General features: G+C 49.8%; 1 long non-coding RNA gene across 2 annotated transcripts in view; it reads right to left on the minus strand.

Moving 5' to 3' along the window:
• Window positions 1–8,489, minus strand: part of LOC111146782 — a 223,925-nt gene extending 215,436 nt beyond the window's left edge. For both annotated transcript variants that reach the window (XR_002640561.1, XR_002640562.1), the window contains exon 1: window positions 8,319–8,489. This is a non-coding gene — a long non-coding RNA (uncharacterized LOC111146782). The remainder of the gene's footprint in view (window positions 1–8,318) is intronic.
• Window positions 8,490–12,713: the final 4,224 nt, after the last annotated feature.

Raw genomic sequence — 12,713 nt, forward strand, 5'->3', positions numbered from 1 at the left:
GGGGGGGGGGGGGGGGGGGGGGGGGGGGGGGGCGCCCTCCCATCCCACTTCTGCCCAGAGTGTGCTATTCGGAGGGTAGCTGAGATCTGGAAACAGAAAGCTTGTCATGCCTTCCCATTTTAGTCGGAGTTCCTGCTGTGTGATAAGCAGGCAGTGAGCAGCTACCAAACAGCCCACAGGACCCAGCCCTCACCCACTCCAAACTACAGGCTGAGCCTGGGCCACGGGTCAGAAGCCCGGCTTGTCCGGCCAGAGGCAGACAATGATACTGAAGGTTAGGAATGACAAGGTTCTTCCCGAGGACTGGTGTCTGAAGACAGATCACTGACAGTCCTGTCTCCCACAGACAGGAGCAGCCCCCAGCAGGACACCTGGGGGGTGTACTAGTCCCCCTCCTGCACTTCCTCTCCTAACTCACTCCTGCTCATGCTTCCCGTCTCAGCCTAGGGGTCACCTCCTCGAGGAAGCATTTTGCATGTCTGTATTATTCTTTCTAGTTTTCTATGCCTTAAAAGTAAAGTCAAAGCAGCCTTTTGGCCCTCACCACCACCACCATCCCTGCTTTCCTCCTCCGATGACGACAGTGACTTTGATCTAAGTCCTTCTGGCCCATTCTCTAGACACTCACATCCATCCCCAATCATCCTTAAGGAACATGGAGCAGGAGCTGTGAGTTCTCAAACTGACCAAGGGGTGTGGGCCTCACACATGCTTTCGATTTTACCACATGCTGCCCACCGGTCCCTCAGGAGACCTCATGCTCGCAGCTGAGTCAGGGGACCCTGAGACACACAGCCTCGCCAAGACTTGAGTCAGACTTGTTATTTTGGGCACATTTTAAAATAGGAAAGATGTACCCCCTGGACACCACTCAAATGCCTGTCAGCTGAAAGATGTGTTCCGAACCGGGGGCGTATCCATGGAACAGAATGGCCGTCTGAACACAAACTGCAGATACCTACGGCAGCATCCCCCATGCATCAGGCTATGTGAGAAAACCAGACTTGGGGGGCTACACACCATCCCAGTCCGTTTATGTGAGAAAGACAAAACTGTAAGATCAGAGAACAAATTACTGGTTGTCAGCAGCTGGGCACAGGGTAGCAGACTGACTGCAAAGGGACAGGAGGGATGTCTGGGGGTGATGGAAGTCGTCTGGACCTCAACAGTGATGATGACACAACAGTGTTACACAGTACTGTGTGTTTATGACAACGCCCCATTCAGTTTGCCAAAACAGAGCGAATCCGCTAGACTGACGTCAGACCTCCACCGCGCCTCGCACCTGACCACGTCAGTGAGACTCAGAACCTCTCCACGTGCACTCGTGCCTCTGCCTTCTTCCTTGAGAGCTGCTTATTGATCTCTTTTACCTACTTTGTGATGAGGTTGTTTAGCTCTTTGTTATTGACTTTGGGGAACTCTCCACCCTCTTTATTACAGCTTTTCTGTGCTTAGACACGCTTTCTTCTTGAATAGCTGGTCACATCTGTCGATGTTTCCCTTCTCATGTGTGCTCCGCTCCTTCTCTGGTGAACCTCTCCTGGGCCTCCCTGTCTCACTGGGAAGCAGGATTTCAGTACTGACCCTTTCACCCCACAGAAACTACCCTCCCATATTATTCTATTCATATTTTTTCACACTCCTTACAATAATGGGGCTCATTTGTAGACTTGCTTCTTTCTGTGTCTCCCCCATACATAATAAACTCCCTGAGAACTGGTACCAAATCTGTTGATTACTACTGAACATCCAAGGCCTAGAACAATGCCCAGCACACAACCGGCATTCCACAAACATCTGCTGAATAAGAAAGTCAAGAACAGTGTAACGCAAGTGCCTATGATGCATGGAAACATGCGTCTAGCATGTAATACACACTATACATAACTGTTAATGACGTGTCAGTGTATCACTGTACCACTGACAGCAGTAAACATCACACCTCTCACCAGGAAACAGCAAATGTCCTTCAGGGCCAATCTCATGAGCTCCAATAGCTACCTAAAACTTTTAAAATATCGAGACGCTCTGATGTAATAATTCTGAGACTGGGGATTTGCCAAAAACAACATCATCAACAATAAATATAATACAAAACAAAACAAAAACAAAAAACCCTAAACAGCTTTAACTGAAATATTGAAAAGTTTATATATATATATATATATATATATATACACATATATAAACAGTCTATTATGGAGCTGAGCATCAAAATGGGAAGAATGATTACGTGAGCAATGAAGTTGTCACTGAATGGAAATGTTATCAACCAATAAGAATGGACAGAGACTGCAAGAGTATTCAGGGGTGCCTACTACCTGACGGTGACTAGGACAAGTCAGGATGTGACCATATACACCAGAAGGACAACCATAGCAATAAAGACAAAACAGTAACTGTATTTAACTCGAGAAATTATATTTAACTTTTATAGGCTTTTCCGCAGATTTTCAAAGATAAGCTCCCCTTCCTTTCACGCACGGAAAGCCAAATTTCCCATCACAGAGTCTGGAATCTCCAACTCAGTTACCTGCTTCCTGAAATACCCTCCATGTGCATTTGTCATCTCTTTAAATATAAAATCTGGAAAACCACTCCTTGGTTGCAATCCTTGGAAAGCGCCCCCAGAGTTGGCAGGACCCACTTAAGTCCATTTCTGCCTGGTCTTTAAGGCTCTTGAGAGTGCCCCAGCCTCCTGCCATCTCCCCTTGACACACAGGAGCCTCCTCTCCTGATTCCTCATCTTCTGGGCCCTTGCTGAGACCAAAGACCCCTCACCCCTCTTCCCTACGGGGTGGGGACTGGAGGACTCAGCTGCCACATACTTGGCTGCCTCTTTTTCATGTTTCTCCTCCCTACCCCAGCAGATATCACCAGCGATCTGCCTCTCTCCTCTACTGGGAGGTTCCTCACTGCAGAATCAACCTCCTGTACCTGTACTCCCTCGCCCACGCACTCACTCCTTCCATCCCCTGAATTCCTACCATGTCCCAGGCACCCTTCTAGAGCCACCCTGTTGGACAGAAACAGAACGCCAGACACATGTACTTAGATTTTCTAGTAGCCACGTTTTAAAAAGGTTAAAAGAAACAGGTGAAATTAATTTTAATAATGTACATAAGCCAATATATCCAAAATCTCATTTCAATATACAATCAACATTAAAGAATTCATTAATGAGGTATTTCACATTCTTTTTGTACTAAGTCTTTGAGAGTGATGTGTATTTTACACACGCATTACATCTCCATTAAGACAAACCTCTTCCAAGAGCTCAGGGGCCATCTCAGGCTGGTGGCTACCACACGGGACAGCAGTTTTAGATGCTTGGGATACAGCACTGAACAGTCCAGAAGCCTATTACTGGCAGCCATGCCCACCACCACAGCCTGGGCCAAGAGCCCGTGATGCTTGCTTGTTTGCCCAGAGGCCCTGGTTTCTGACCCTGTTTTAGGCCCTTCTCAGCACAGTGGGCGGACGGATCGTTTCAAAAGCTCAATCATATCCCATCAGTTTTCTATCTGAAACCCTTCAATAGCTCCTGCTTTTACAGAGTAAACGATGAATTGCTGTATAAGGTGACAGATATTAGCTAGATTTGTTGTGATGCTCATTTCACCAAGGTCAGGTACACCTGAAACTAACAGAACGTTTTATGTCAATTACACCTCAGTCAACGAAAGAAAAAAGAAAACAACGTCTCCGCAAAGACCTGAAGACCATGTAAAGGACCCACTGCGTGCTGCTCTGCCGTCCCGTTCCGCCTTTGTCCTATCCGCCTGGCTCACGCCACCACTCCAGTTCATTCTCGGTGTTGCTCCTCCGTCTCACAGGCTCACCCCTGCTCTCAGCCTCTATCTTGGCTCTCCCCAGGGTCTGGAACAGCCTCCTCTGGATCAACCTCCTCCACCTCCTTCAAGGCTGCTCCAATGTTGGCTTCTGGACGGAGCGTGCCCCATCAGCCAACTTAACACTGCAGCCCACCCCAGGCCTCCAGACCCTCACCTGCTCTACCTGCTGCCTTAGAACGCATTATCCTCTAAAGCACTATTAACAGGACACCTGGGTGGCTCAGTTGTTAAGTGTCTGCCTTCCTTCAGGTCATGATCTCGGGGTCCTGGGATGGAGTCCTGCATCCAGCTCCCTGCTCAGTGGGGAGTCTGCTTTATTTATTTGAGACAGAGAGAAAGCGGAAGAGAGAGAGAGAGAGAGAGCGTGAACAAGCAGAGGGAGCAGCAGAGGGAGAGGGACAGGCAGGCTTTCCACTGAGCAGGGAAACCCACATGGGGCTCAATCCCAGGATCCGGGGAACATGACCTAAGCCACCAAAGGCAGACGTTTCACTGACTGAGCACCCAGGTGCCCTCAACATACGAATTTTGGAAGGACATAAACATTCAGTCAATAACAAATACCATGGAGAAAAATAAATCTCAGGAGGGGAAATGAAAGAATACAAATATAGCAACTACCACTTACATAATAACTACCACATGCCAGGCCTGGTGCTAGGCACTTCACGCCCAGCGGCACAGCGGGGCCAGAGTCACTCTGCACAGAGTGGGTGCAGTTTCTGCCTCCACCAGTTCCACATCTCCCTCTGAGGACCACCCTGCCCCACCGTGCGGCTTGGACTGGAAAGGACGCTAGAGGAGGGCAGGGATTTTTATCTCTTTCCTTCCCTGCTGGATCTCCAGCAGCTAGAACAGTGCCTGGCACACGGCAACTGCTCAGCAAATGAACGAACGGATCCATCAGTCTTGAGCTGAGTAGCAGAGTGACCAGGCAAAGGGAATCCTGAAGAAAAATCAGTAACAACCGCTCTTCTGTCTCTGTCAAGAACTTACTTCCTCTGTGCTAAGTGCTCTGCACCATCCCAGAGAGGGAAAAACCATTCTCCCTGCATCGAGCTGAGAGGTTAAGTCACCTGCAAAGACAGACTGAGGCCTGAGAGGTACCCACCCCCACTTCCCTGTCTTTTTTTCGGAGACCTGCTTCTGCAGCTTCCCTGATCGCTTATCTCTTTCCTACTTACAACAACCAGCCTTTCTCTCAGATGCTTGCAAAGACCGCTAGTGAAGTCACTGCCATCTTGTCATCTGTGTCCCCAGAATGTCACCTTTACATTAAAATGTATTCAGAAACCACTACTCCAAGCAGCCACAGGAAGTAATAAAAACCCAGTAATTGTAGCAGTAATATTAGCTAACTTCTACAAGGGTTTACTATGAGCCCAGGCCCTCTGCCGAATGCCTGCTGTTCATCCCCGATTTCCTCCTCACGCCAACTTGTGAAGCAGGTGCTTTACTGTCCCCATTTTATAGATGACAAAACTGAGGCTTACAGAGGTGAAGTAACTTGCCCCCCAAATAACCCTGATCTGCACTACCTCTTATAGGCATTACCCAGATGCCTCCAGCAGCTACCTGGTTTCCTTCTCTTTCTTCCGGGTTCGTTCCCACGGGGCAAACCCTCCACTTCCCAACACTTCGGGCTGTTTCATCTCGAAGACAATGAGAATAGACTAGGGGCTGCTTGATTCCTTAAAAACAAAGCAGTCCTTGACAGTCACCTGATTCAGATGAGAACCAGGGCTGTGTTAGCCACCAGACTGGTGAAGACCACCGGCCCCTCCTCACCCGGCCCCTCCTCGCGCCACCCTCCCCTGCTCTTAAGCAGCTCATGGCTAAGAAGGGAAAAAGAGGCAGGTAAAGAAGTAATCCTGGGGCTCAGATTACCCACCAGACACCAGCAAAACAACATCCTCTACCTTCACCCCCCCACACAAAAAGAGGAAGAGAAAATAAAGGAAAAACAAGTCAGAATTCTGCCACCAAAAATGACTGAGACCATTTTGGCCTCGTGAATGTAAGTCTTGTGTTTTATGACCCACGGTGTCATTGTTTTTACCGACAGGGTTGAGAGAGGGGCTACGACAATCTTTGGATGGGAGGTTTGGAAGCTACTGGAGCTGCACACATGTAGGATAAAGGCAAGGACTCAGAGCAGTTGCGGGGAATGTGCAGAAAGGGGAAGATTTGCTCAAAGAGCCCTATCTCCCATCTGCTGTGATGTTGATGGTCATTAAATGCCGGTTACGAAGTCAGGCAGGGTGCCTGGTTGTGGCACTTTACAAATACTCACAGATTCTGCACCATGTCTGAGCTTCCTGTCCGGGCTCCGGGGGGCCTTTGCTCCCCAGGCTCTGGGGTCAGAGCTCTGCAGACACTAAAGGCCTGTCTGAGGCTCCGTGGCTCCACAAGGCGCAGCCCGAACCAAGGGGCGGAAGAGGCAGGCAGCCAGAGCCAGAGGTGTCTTTGTACAAGATGTCAGGATTGGGGCACCTGGGTGGCTCAGTCATTAAGCATCTGTCTTTGACTCAGGTCATGATCCCAGGTCCTGGGATCCAGCCTTGTAATCAGGTTCCCTGCTCAGTAGGAAGCCTGCTTCTCTCCCCCACCCCCACTCCCTCTGCTTGTGCTCCCTCTCTCGCTGTCTCTCTGTCAAATAAATAAATAAAATCTTAAAAAAAAAAGATGTCAAGATTTCTGTCCTGCCTGAGTCCTGCTGCTCTTGGTCAAAAAGCATCCTTTGCATATTCTTTTTTTTTTTTAAGATTTTATTTATTTATTTGACAGACGAGCTCACAAGTAGGCAGAGAGGCAGGCAGAGAGAGAGAGGAGGAGGAAGCATGCTCCCCGTGGAGCAGAGAGCCTGAAGTGGGGCTCCATCCCAGGACCCTGAGATCATGACCTGAGCCGAAGGCAGAGGCTTAACCCATTGAGCCACCCAGGCACCCCATCCTTTGCATATTCTTAATTTCACTGCCCTCTTACTTCTGGGAGCAGGCCCTGGGCCAAATCCTGACGGCTGTGTTAGTTCCCACCTGTGTGACTTCAGAGGCTACTTTCAACCACTCTGAGCTGTGGGTTCCTCATCTACAAAATTCTGGTAATAATAATAATTTTATATGACCACTGGGCGATTAAGTGAGATAATATATTTAAAGCCTTTAAAACCGATGCTGGCCCATGATAAGAACCTCATCATCGCTAGATACTTTATTATAATTGCCTGGTGAGGTTGTAAGGAGCATACAATCCAAAACACATGCTTGGCATAATATATAATTTCCCGTTATTATAGGAACTACTATCATCATTATTATTTATTATTATTACTATTGTTATTAGTTCCTTATATTACTTGGAGAAACAGAAGAGACAGAGGAGGCACCTATGAGAGAACCATCTGAGCAGCGTTCTCCAGTAGGCCGAGAATTTCTGAAGCTTACTAGGTAGACTATAGAAGTGGCCATCAATGGGGCTTATCGATGTTGCTCTGTTGCCACCTTGGATCCGGGGCTCCCTACAGACCCAGGATACAGAACAAGGGAGTCCTGGTCTCTTAAAGAGATCACAAACCAGCATCAGGAGAGAAGGAAAAAAACAAATGCAAGCAGAGTGATGTGTCTACAGCCAGCTGTGAAAGGGAATGCAAAATAAAAGGCCCAAGCATCCAGGAGGGCATCTGACATAAAAGAGCCACAGTCAAGTACAGCCTTTAATAGGCCCATGGCCACATTGCCAGACAATTCATTCCGGCAACTGTCCAACATCCTCGGCTTCCTCAGAAAAAGGCTGATCTGCCATTGGTCTGGCCAAATTCAGGGATATGAACACAAAGAAGAAGAAAGCAGGGGTGTCTTATCGTCCAGGAGACTCTTGAGCTGAGGTGTTGGAGAAAAGTGTCCATCCCAGGCAGGCAGAAGGTTCCAACCCCAGCAAGCCTGCCTGCCAGCCATTCAAGAAGAAAAAAAAAAAAAAAAAAGCTAAAGCCCATGGGATTGACTGGATGTGGACAGGGAGAATTCCTCCGGTGTTTAGACCAGCAATCACAGAGACCAGTGGGGGTCGGAGATCTCAGAACTGAGAAAAAGAACTCCCTCCTTCTAAGCCAAAAAAGCTCCAGCCACGGACAGAAAGAGCACACCAGACAGCATGGGGGAGGGAGGGAGGGGAGAGGGAGGAAGAGAGAGGAAAATCCGAAAAAGCAGCTGATTTGTCTACTCTTCCAGAGAAGCCTGGCTTATGCAGAATTCTGCACTCAGAGTAAGTAAAGCCACAACAATAAACAGGACCCTTCACCAGACCAAACTACAATGTGACCACATAATAAATCCCCTCCGGGAATTCAATGGGTACAGCATTATGGTCGCCCCTGGACCCAGCCAGCCTTTCCATCACCAGACCCACACGAGGAATTCCAGTTGGGCCTTCTGCCAACGGCTCAGACCACGAGGCCGTCCTCACCTCTAAGATGTAACTCCCCTCAAGTCGTGGAGACCGGGCCACGAGTCTTTGGCCAGCCAGCGAGTCTGTTTGTCCTTCTGCTGCTTCCAAGGTTTTTCTCCAAATAAATCTTTCAGGAAGTTCCACTCAGGGTTCAGAGGATCCATACAAGTACCTTTTCCACTGGTTAGAGTTTTAGAAAGATTTGCTGTGACCACAGGACTGTGTCAAATGAACAAGCCTCAACTTGTCAAGGCCAGTATGCAAAATAGGTCTGCAACATCCTATGACTAACAGCAGAGCAGATACAGTCCCTGTCCTCCAGGCCCCCGCCCACCCACCACACACAAACACACGTTTTTCTCCAGGCTTTGCTTCCTCCAGCAGCAAAACAGCTCCAGGAGGCAGGACTCACAGTGGTGGAGTGGGCCAGCGGGGGTTGCCAGCCTCCCTTTGGAAAACATAAGACCAGAAAGGAAAACCAAAACTTCACCCTCTACTCCCTAAAACCCCTCGCAAGTGATTTCCCCTCTTCTCTCATCTTCTGGAAGGGCCTGAAGCCAGGGGCTCCCGTGAACAGAAGAATATTCCATGCTTACAGAGTATCAGGAAAATTCATAGTGTATCCGGGCACCGGACACATGCAGCCTCATGGCTGCCTTCCTGAAAGTCAATACCCACCCCCAACACTGGCAAGAATAAGAGCATGTTAGTCTAAAGAGAGTAAACACAATTACACCAACAAGCCATCCAAAAAGAAGGACCATGAGAAGGGTGTGGGGGGAACCCAGCAAATCTGTAAATGCAATGCAAAAGCAGAGAAAGTTTCCAAAAACAGTTTCTCGGTTTTTGAAAATCATCTGGTGGGGGAAGATAATGGTCAAAGGATGGAGGCCGCATCACATGCTTCACAGACCTCCAGCTTCTCAAAAGGGTCCTCCAAACCCTATCTGCGACCCCAAATCGGTACTGATTGGAGGAGCTCTATTTTTAGGTGTTCGGTAAAAATATACCTTCCATCAAGTGCACAAACCCAGAATTATCTCACGCATGCATTGTCCATTTGATGTCTCCCCCCCCACCCCGCCCCCCACCAACGCCCAAACTCACGGCCACTCTCCAGTCTGGTGATGAGGAAAGTGCGCGGTTAACAAGCACACATCGGAATCCCAAAGCCCCTCTCCTCCGTCCAACTACTCTCTGCGCATCCCAACTCGCCAGGCCTAGGCTTGCGAGTTCCCAGAAACGCAGAGGGCAAAATTCTAACTTACTGGAAGGTGGATCCCGCTGTGTCTCGGCAGGTCGCCGGGACTGCCAACACCCTCTCCGCGTGGAAATCCGCTCGGGGCCCCGGAGGGTGTCGGGGTCCGTCCCTGCGCGCTGCCCCTCGCTGCCGGTCCGGGTCAGGCCGCCCCGAGCCTGCCCAGCCCGCGGGCCCATGTGCTCGGCGGCCGCACGCGCTCTGCCCGCTGGAGCGCGGGGCTGGCGGGCCGCCCGTGACGTCACGGCGGCTCGCGCTCGGGCCGCGGGGGAGGGGGAAGCGCGCGCCGCCCGGCCGGCCGCGTGCGTCCCGGTCCCCGCGCGCCGGGTGCTCGCTGGCCCTGGCTCCTAACCGCCCCGCGCGCCCCTCCGCCCGCCGCCGGGGCAGCGCGGGTCGCCCAGCGGCGGAGGGTTGCGCGAGGAGGCGGGGCGGGCCTCGGGCGCCTTGGCAGCGGAGGACCCAGAAGACGCTGGGCGGGGGGAGGGGAGCGGAACGCTGGGTACCCGGAGAGAGGGTGGGGGGAGCGCTCGGCACCGGCGGGGGTCCCGGCTGCATTGGCGCCCAGGCCAGAGCGAACCCGCGCGAACCCTGCGGGGATGCCTGCACGCTGGAGCGCCGCGATTTCCGCACTCCCGCTCCCAGCCTTCCTCCCCATCCTGGCGCTCTGGAAGCAGGGAGTCTTCCCACTTGCCAGATGGGGAAGGTGAGGTCTGTGAAACAGAAGAACCAAGATGCCCTGAAATGGGAGGGGAGACCCCTGTCTCAGCTCCATCCCTAGCGATCTGAGCGCCTCCGTGGGTACCACCCAGCATCCGCGGGCCTGGCGACGGGGGCACACGCACCTTCCCACCTTCTTGGATCTCCCTCTCCTCCAAAGGCTGAGGTTGGCAACCCCCCCCCCCTCCCCGCCCCGTAGAGAGCCGCTGTCTGCACCGTTCCCTCCACCATAAAGTATGACAGTCCCCCACCCCCACCCCCCAGTGCCCAATAATCCCTCCGAAGGAACTCCGGAGCGCACGCCTTTTTGCCTTTTTGTTTTCTCCTCGTTATCCCCGGACTGGACCTATGCAAGGAGCTGTCTCTTTTCAGTTGAGCATTTATTGAGCACCTACGGGGAGCCGAAACCCTGCGAGGTGATGGAGTTGGGCACAGACCATGGAAGGTCACAGTCCGGTGAAAAGATGGACGCAAGTGGGTGATTTCGGTATTATGGAAGCTAAGGCTTCCCCTGTCTCCCCACCCAATGCCTATCCTATATCATTTCTACCCACCCACTCCTCCCTCCCTCTCGTGTCATATTGTTCTATTTCCATAGCTTCTTCCCGACGTGAAGCGTTCTCCTCTCTTGGAAAAGGAAAAAAAAAAATGTTCCGTTGATGCTTGCAGACTGCCCGCTACACATACCTGTTTATAATCACGAAACAGTGATTTGGGCCTGGCGCCTTTGGGAGCTGGATGCGTGTCCAGGCTATGGTGGTCAAACCTCAGCACCAATCCAACAGGCTGTAGGAGCTGTGCGAACTTAGTCCTCTGATTGCTTAAATGTTCTCCCAGGAACCAAGGTCATCACCGGGGAGGGGACAGAGAGGGGGCGCGGGGTGGGGGGGCATAGTTGCCTGCTGGATGCTCCCAGGCCACCGGAGGCCCAGCTTCTAAAGGCAACCTCAATTCCCTTCCCGGGTCAGGACTGAGGCTACAGATCCTTCCGTTAGCTGCCTACCCTGGGGCCTCTCTGGGCTGAAAAGACACCTTGCCCTAGGACTCCTTCAGCCTTGACCTTGACTCTGTGTGCCCTCCCTAAATACCTAATACACTAATCCTGGGCTCACAATTTTCCTTTTTGAAAATTCTTCTTTAAAATTAAAAAAAAATTTTTTCGGGAAAATACAAAATATTTCAATATCCCTACCTTGAAAAATTAACTTTTTATTTTTTTATTTAAATTGAATTTAATTTACATATCCTGTATTATTAGTTGCAGAGGTAGAATTTAGTGATTCAGCAATTGCATATGACACCCACAAAATTAACCATCGTTTACATTTTGGTATATTTGCCCCCAATTGTTTTGTTTTTTTTTTTAAATCATTTGTTTTTGCAAAAGTGGTACAGAATATGTGCATTGTAAAAAACTGAAACTAATGCAAGAAAATACAGAAAATAAAAGGAAAACAAAACTTTATCAGCTAGAAATAATTTTCATGAATAGTAGATAAATTCCAGACATTTATCTTTTATGATATATATATGTACATATACATATATATAATAAAAAAGCAGGGTTGACAGAAGAATAGATAGATTAAAAAAATAAATCTATTGTAAAATATTAACACCTTAAAGTTGCTGTTTTCAAATTTAAGGTATTATACTTCCTCTTAATAGAAGAAAGGGAAGCTGATAGGAAGCTGAAAGAATTACTGGAACATTGTCAATGTTTCTTTACCCCATGAGAGATGTTTTTTCCTAAATAATTCTACAAAGGTTCAGAAAAGCAATGGTGAAAAACGAGAAGAGAGTGAATCCGGGTCTCTCCATTTTACAGAGCAGGCAAATCCTTCCAGGACGTCAGCACATTTCCTCTCACCTTCCCTGACTTCACCTCCTTTATCTGTGCTGCTGATACTCCATGGCCTCCCTCTACTTTATAACCGTGAAGCTCATGATCGGTTAGTCTTGGGTCTATAATGAAATAATCTCATGCTCACGTCCAGTCCTTTGCTTTTCCACATCCGCTTCCTCGTCTACAAAATCATCCACTTGTTTATCACACACTATGGAGCCCCTAGTGTGTGCCTGGCACGCCCTAGTGCCCAGGACACTAAAGCAAGGTCCCTGCTCTCCAAGGGCTTAGGTTCCAGTAAGAAGAGGTGGACAAAGAAGCCAGTAACCAAGACAGTTTCAGCAGTGATAAATGCTACTGAGACAGAACAGCTAGGTGAAGGGCAGAGAGGGAAGAGGAGGAGGGGAACTGACTCTAGATAGGAATCTGACCAAGAGGCCAGATGTGCAGACTGGAGAGAGTGCCCCTGGCCTGGGGAATAGTTAAGAGCAAAGGCCTGAAGCCACAGGAAAACAAGATCATCAATCATTCCACAAAGGCTGTCGAGTCAGACAGGGAAACAGTGGCCGGCGGTCATCCTTTTCTATCAGGT

The sequence above is a fragment of the Enhydra lutris genome, unplaced genomic scaffold, assembly GCF_002288905.1.
Source record: "Enhydra lutris kenyoni isolate GAN:26980312 unplaced genomic scaffold, ASM228890v2 scaffoldscaffold14, whole genome shotgun sequence".
Lineage (NCBI taxonomy): Eukaryota > Metazoa > Chordata > Mammalia > Carnivora > Mustelidae > Enhydra > Enhydra lutris.